Source organism: Phyllostomus hastatus, unplaced genomic scaffold, assembly GCF_019186645.2.
Source record: "Phyllostomus hastatus isolate PE091 unplaced genomic scaffold, TTU_PhHast_1.1 phas_contig_16, whole genome shotgun sequence".
NCBI lineage: Eukaryota > Metazoa > Chordata > Mammalia > Chiroptera > Phyllostomidae > Phyllostomus > Phyllostomus hastatus.
The window spans coordinates 30,713,226-30,720,442 of NW_025333643.1; the positions used below are offsets into that span (position 1 = coordinate 30,713,226).

At 44.6% G+C, this 7,217-nt stretch overlaps 1 pseudogene; it reads right to left on the bottom strand.

The window, feature by feature from the left end:
* The window catches only part of LOC123814352, an 86,218-nt pseudogene extending 81,388 nt beyond the window's left edge, over nucleotides 1-4,830 (bottom strand).
* Nucleotides 4,831-7,217: the final 2,387 nt, after the last annotated feature.

Below are 7,217 nucleotides of genomic sequence, written 5' to 3' on the forward strand. Positions count from 1 at the left end.
GCCGAGATTGACCTCATGGGCTAGAGGGATTCTATTCTTATAGGGTGGATCCTTCCTGGCTAGTTTTGGAGGGTTTTTACTGTGCATGTGCAAGTAGTTGTATTACTTTAAAGCTACTGTGCATGTGGTCTCCTAAGATTTTCCCTGATTGGCCACCAGGGAAGGGGGTCCCACAATGTTACTGAATGGACCTCCCCTTCTCCTGGAGTCCCCTGTACTAGGTATGCCTTGACCCTCACCAGAGAATTATAACTCTCCATGTTAGAGATTGGTGAAAAAGATAGGAATTATTTATTCAAAAGTTATACAGACTTAAGAGTAATGACTTAATGTCTTCATTAAAATCCCAAAGCCCCTTAAAATACCCACAAACACACACAGTTCTTCCTTTTCACCTTTGCCTAGTCTGGGGTACCATATCTCAGGAAAAGAAATAGAAGTCCATGGTTCAGGTAGCCCTGGCTCTTCCCAGTAACCAGCTGGTAGGCCTCCCTTGGTTCCTGGCACCATTAGCTGTGTCACTGGGATCTCCAGTTCTTATCCCAAAATCACATGGCTCCTTCTCATGGCTCACCAGGAAGAGTCCTTTCACCTCTTTCCTTCCTGCAGTGTGTCTCCTGCATTCTTTCGAACTGCTAAGAGAGAGCTCTGCATCACTGCTACATCTTGCTTTCTGGCTTCCTAAGCTGCATGGTAAAGGGAGACCCAAGGCCATGTGGTTCTCCTCTGCTAAAACAGCATGGTTCTTCTCTGCTAAAGCTGAATGGCTATTCTTGTCATGGAATGACAAGTGCTACCGCGCCTGGGTTTAAATCCTAGTGCCAATCTTCCTCTGCAGCCCCATTTCCAACTCCTCCCACAACTGGCTACACTTGCCAGCATTCCCATATTTTTCCAGCTCTTCTGGGCTGCCATAGTAAGTCTGGGCAGGCATGGCCCTGTGGTGTGGAGCCAATCATCTCCAAGCTCTCACACAAGCACCATAACCAGGGGGAGTTGCCTCCCAGTTACATCCTGGGTGGAAGTCAGTCCCTTCTCCCTGGCTCAAAGCAAGGCCACAGTTATTTAACACATCTATGAAACCAGTTAAAGGCTGTAGATATGTTAAATAACCATTTTAGAGGTTATCTGCAAAACTATTGCTATGCAAAACAACTCAATGGTCCTGCTTCATGTGTCCCATCCCCTAGTTTAGAATTGTGGGGGTGAGGACATCCCATATTTTTAGTATTTCCTGGACACCCTGAGTTCTGGATCCCATTACAAAACCTTCTTTTGGGGGCCCTGTGGCTGCACCCTCTTACACCAACCTTGCTCTTCAAGCTTTATTTAAACTCATTGGATCAGTTTGAATCAATTTGGCATGTTCACACTTCAGGGCATAGTTAGTTTTAAATCAATTAAATTCCTTATGATTTTTTGATTAAGAACCCAGTGTTATAAAACATTGATATAAAAATCACAAATTATAAAGTGAAAAGTAAAATCACCTAACATTTTATAAAAATTACTAGAATCATTATGTAAGCTTCATTAAACAAATAAGATAAGAATAATTAGGTGGTAAATTGAGTACAGTAGTTGCAAAAGACTCTAACTGAGACAGACCAAATAGCTTAATGAAAATAAGAAAGCTGGGGTCCAGAAGGCCTTCCACAGGATCTGAATCTGAAATGAACCTTCACAGAGAGGTCTAGTGGCCTTGCAGCAGGAGTTGCTGTGGAAAATATACAGTGGGCTCTAGACCTTCTGGCCCTTCCCTCCTGACCTGGATAGGCCTGTGTTCCACCACCAGACACAAGATAAGGAAATACTCTTGGCTGGAGCCAGTGGGCACCATGTGAAAGCATGTTAAGGATGCAATGAAATGTGATTCCTGCCTTCTAAAGTTAAAGTGGAATTTTTCTCTACTAGTTTTGGAGCTCAGGGAAAGGAAGTAAAGAGGAAGGAGTCAACTGCACTTTACATTAAAATAATAATGAGTGCTTCCCTAGTGCCAAACCCTTTGACAAGTCTGATCATTCTCATCAGTCTACACTTCCCCTGGGATGATGAGATGGGATCCATAATTCTTACTCTGTGTTAGAGACTGAAGCACAGAGAAGTTAGATAATTTCCTGCATGGTCAAACAAGGAGGGGGCAGAACCCAGGCCTGTGTGATCAGAGGATGGGTTCTTTACCTCCACAAGGGAAGAGGCCTCTTGGACTCATTTATTCAAGATGTATTGACTGGATGCCTTTGTCTGCTCTGTACCAGGTGTTGTAGGAGCTAAAGATACAGTGTAAACTACACAGACAGGTTCCTGCCCTTACAGAGCTTTTATTCCAGTGCAAAGAGACAAGTGATAAGTAATAAACAAATGAACAAAGTCAAGAGCAATTGTGTGGTGGTGACTAATGGGGGTAGGGAGAGAAAGAGAGGGAGTAAGGAGTTAGGTGATAATTGTGAGAATGCCAGCAAGAGACAATGGCAAACTGGCCCAAGGTGGTGGCAATGGAAATTCAGCGTTTTCCATTTATGTTCTGTTTTAAAAATAAGGTAAAAAATATCTTGTCTCGATGGTGTTGCTAGATAGAATGTGTGTTGGGACTAACTGAGGACAACTGTTTGATCTTTGGCTTGAGGAGCTCAGCTGATGGTACACTGTTCTCTAAGATGGAGAAGATTGAGGAATGGGAGCAGGTTTGGACAACAGAGTTGTCTTACTCATGCTAAATTTGAGGCATCGATAAGATATCCAAGTGGAAATATCAAATGGTAATTTGACTATAAAGGTATGGGGTGTCATGGGAAAGTATGGTTCTTAAAGCTATGGATCTGAAGAGAACATTTATATAGATGAGAAAAGGGGCCCTCTTGACTGAGCCCCAGGGTACTCTGACATTTGGAGATGAGAGAAGCAGATGATTTAGCCACAAAGGCAGAAAAGGAGCAGTATTGAGGTTGGAGGAAAACCCAGAGTCTGTGAGGGTCACAGAAGCCAGGAGAACAAAGCTGTTAAAGGTAGAGGGAGAATTCAAGTGAAGTAAAATAGGATAACAGGCATGACCATTGGTTCATGGAACTAATGGAAGTCACTGGTGACTCATGAATGAACTATCCAGAAGGATTATACATTTCAGAAGAATTTCAGAAAATACGGCATAGAACAGAAACTGGTTCCTACCCTTCCTTAATCAATCCCAGGATGGTATTTAAATACTTAAATCTTTTATCAACACAGGCTATACAAAAGAGAATATAGGATCCTGAATTGCCTAAATTTAAGCTTTAAAAGAAGGAGTTTCCCCACAGGCATCATCAAAAAGAAGGAAGGTTCAAAGGGAAGTATATAGAAATGAGTTATAGGAATGGGGAATAGAAATATAAAGTAAGTTAAATTTGATATGAAATTTGAATGCATGGCTCAAAAACACTGGGCCTGCTGCATCAGTATCCCTACCCTCCCAGAAGAGTGATCAACCTAGGCCTTGTTCAAGCAATGGTACACAACTGGGGATGGCTCTCGCCTCCCCAGCGGACTTTGGTGATGTCTAGAGATATCTGAGTTTGTCACAATGAGGGTGGTACTGGTATCTAGCAAGGAAAGCTGCTAACCATCATACAATACACATGATAGTCCCCACCACAGAGAATTATCTGGCCCCAAATGTCAAAAGTGCTGAGGGTAAAAACCCTAGACTATAGGAAAACCCAATTGTATAGAAAGTAATCTATCATAAGATGACACTAGCTAAAAAAAATAAGTTGAATTCCTTGTAGTTAAATCACCTTCAGCTTGCTTTCCTCTGTTGACCAGACTGGTATTAAGAAGGCCAGATGTCCTGGTTCAGCCTCTTTATGAAAATTTGTCTGTGTTCTCTCCGGGATCACAGCCTCTACCCCAGCTCAATAGATCTCTTACCAACCACAAGAAGAGGCTGTGAGCAGCACAGTCAGGGACCTGGTTTCAAAGTTTTCAAATACAAAGAACCCCTTTTAACTTAAAGCATTTTTATAGACCCTTACATCTTAGTCATTGTACTTTTAGCTTTTACTGGCTCAGGAAACACAAGAAACTACCTTATTTTCAGTACTACTTTTAAAACAATTTTTATTGATAGCACTATGCTTAATGTAATAGATGGTGTTAATGATTAGTAGAATTTTTCCTGAAATTGCTGCTAAGGGCCAAAGCTGATGAAAAGGACATTAATGCCCATTTTACATGTTTAGAGATCTGCCCACTGAAAATCAAAAGGACCCACCACCTCCCCTCAGAGCTGTCTTTGGGGTAATTGTTCAGGAAAATCACCATCTCTACCATTACCATCACTTCTACCATCACCTCCCCCACACTTCCTCTATTACCATTATTACCATCAGTATCAGTATCACCTCCATCACAATCATCACATCCACCACCAACCACAACTACCACTTCTATCACTACCATCACCTCTACTACCACTATTGTCATCACCATCACTACCTCCAACACCATAATTACAATCACCATCATCACCTCAGTGACCACAATCACCAATACCGCCATCTCCAACATCACCATCACCTTCAACATCACTATCACCTCTATCATCACTATCACCACTACTACGACCACTACCATCATCACCACTAATTCCAACACCTTAACTACCACCACACCATCACCCCCAATATCATCACCCCTACTATCATCATCTCCACTACTATCACCAGTGCCACCAACTCCATTGCCACTGCCACCACCACCATTATTACCAGCACTGTGTAGAGAGAAAGTAACTTTTTGGGGAAATGCAGCATTTCTATAGAGAAGCCCTTTCCTTTCCTTTTTTTTCCCCATGATGAAAAAGTGTGTTCCCAGCTCCAAAGTCAGGAGAGGGAGGCCCAGAGAGAATACTTCCTAATGACTGGGGGTACCTGTAGGCAAAAGAGACTAAAATTCCACTTTCTAACTAGAGGGCATGCTGACTTTTTTCTGTCCTCTAAAACTGAGGTAGGCTGGCTGGTGGAGTTCACCAGGAAGAAAGAGGGTGAGGAACACCCATACTCTAAGTACCTACTTCTTGAAAGGTACAGAAGTTGGATCTCATACATGCCCAGAGGCTCTGAGTTGGTCATGGGTGGTGAATGAGTAAGGACACTTCACCAGATTGTTACAGAATACACCCACACACAGGGCCAAGGGGGGGGTTACTATTACCCTCTATTACCAAAAGGACCCCCCGCAATTCATTATGTCTGCCGCCAGAGGAAAGACATCTCTCAACGCCAGAGATTTGTGGAAAGGAGAAGAAATGTTTATTTAAAGCTATACAGACTTAAAGTAGTGACCTAATGTCTTCATTAAAATATCAAAGTCCTTTTGGATACCCACAGATGCCCACATTGCTTCCTTCTCCCCCTGCTCTAATTTGGGGTACCGTACTCAGGAAAAGAAGCAAACGTTCGTGATTCAGGCTCCTGACACCATCAGCTGTGTCACCTTCCAGGCAGAATCTCCAATTAATCCAAAGCTATGTGGTACCTTCTCATGGCCTACTGGCAAGAGTTCTTTGTACCCATTTTCCAGGCAAAGTCTCTCCTGCTCTCAGTACACGTGGCCAAAGGGAGCACCCCAAAACCTCATGGTCCTCTTCTACAAAGCTGCAGGGGTCCCCACTCTGGCCAAAACCACATGGTTCTTCTCAGCAAATATGTGGGGAAGGGGGAGTCACCACTCTGCCAGAGCCAAGTGAGTGGCGGTTCTCTGCTAAAGTCACATAGTGATTCTCCCTCACAGGGCCGCAGGGGTCTGCACTCTGGTGGAACTGCATGGATCTCCCCCTTACATGGCTGCAGGGGTCCCTACTCTGCCAGAAGCACGTGGCTCTCCCCTTCCTATTGCCACAGCCACATGTACCCTCTGCACTGCCACAGCCACAGGGTCCTCTCTTTAATGGCTGCCGAGTCTTGGTTTAAATCCCCACACCAATCTTCTTCTGCAGCCCCATTTCCGACTCCTTCTACAGGAGTACACTTCTACAGTTGGGTACACTTGCCAGCATTCCCGTATCCTTCCAGCTTTACTGGGCTGCCATAGTGAGTCTGGGCAGGCATGTCCCCATGTGATGGAGCCAATCATCTCCAAGCTCTCATGCAGGTGCTGTAACTTGGGGGACCTGCCCCCCAGTTACATCTTGGGTGGAAGTCCCTCCCTTCTCCCTGGCTCAAAGCATGGCCACAGCTGTTTAGCACATCTATGAAACCAGTTAAAGGTTACAGATATGTTAAATGACCATGCCAAAGGTTAGCTGCAAAGCTGTTGCTATACAAAACAGCCCTGCATGTTCCTGCTCCATGTGTCCCTTCCCCCAACTCACACCTGTGGGAGGAAGGAGTGAGGACATCCTAATATTTCTTGGACACCTTGAGTTCTGGACCCCATTCCAAATCCCTATTTTCCCTGCTCCACCCCATCTTGGCTGCACCCTGTTACAAGATGATCAAGAGTTATCCATGCAGAAGATTATGGTAGGCTCATCTGATGTGGTGAGATCCAGGTAGGGACCAACAGTGCCCAGGAAGGTGCTGGGAAATGAGTCTCGCACAAGGCCAAGCACCCAAAGCCCACAATTCTGGGGCATCAACAGCTCTGGGCAACCAGACAGAAGTTTTGATCTTACCAGGTCCAGCCAGGAGGAATGGGCCATGCTTTATTTCCATTCTACATCTCCTCCTCCTTGCCTCCATTTCATTGAGTTCTTTTGGAGGATTCTCTTGTTCTTTCATCTGGGACCTGTTTCTTTGTCTTCCCATTTTGGCTACTACTTTGTATTTGTTTCTATGTATTAGGTAGACCTGAAAAGTCAGGCAAATCACTGGGGAGCAGAGGAAGGGCCCTAGAAGTGGCACCAGAGCAAACACCTCTCCCCAGAAAGGGTGGGGAAAAACAATGAGGCAGCAGATTGAAACAGCCGAATCAGGAGGAAGTTGCCTTGAAGCAATAGTAAACAAATCAGGGTGTGTTGCCCTGAAAACCAAGCAGTTTGTGACCCAGCCAGAAGGAGCTTCTACTGAGGCTATATGGGGCTGAAAAGGTCAAAACACACATGTATGGTGGGGGTCATCAAGCCACAGCTTGGGTTAGACACCCTACCCCAAGCTAATGTGCTTGTGCACCTGTGTGTGGCTGGAGACCTTGCCTCTTTGCACAAAATGATGGCCAGAAGAGGGGCAAAGACCACTGTG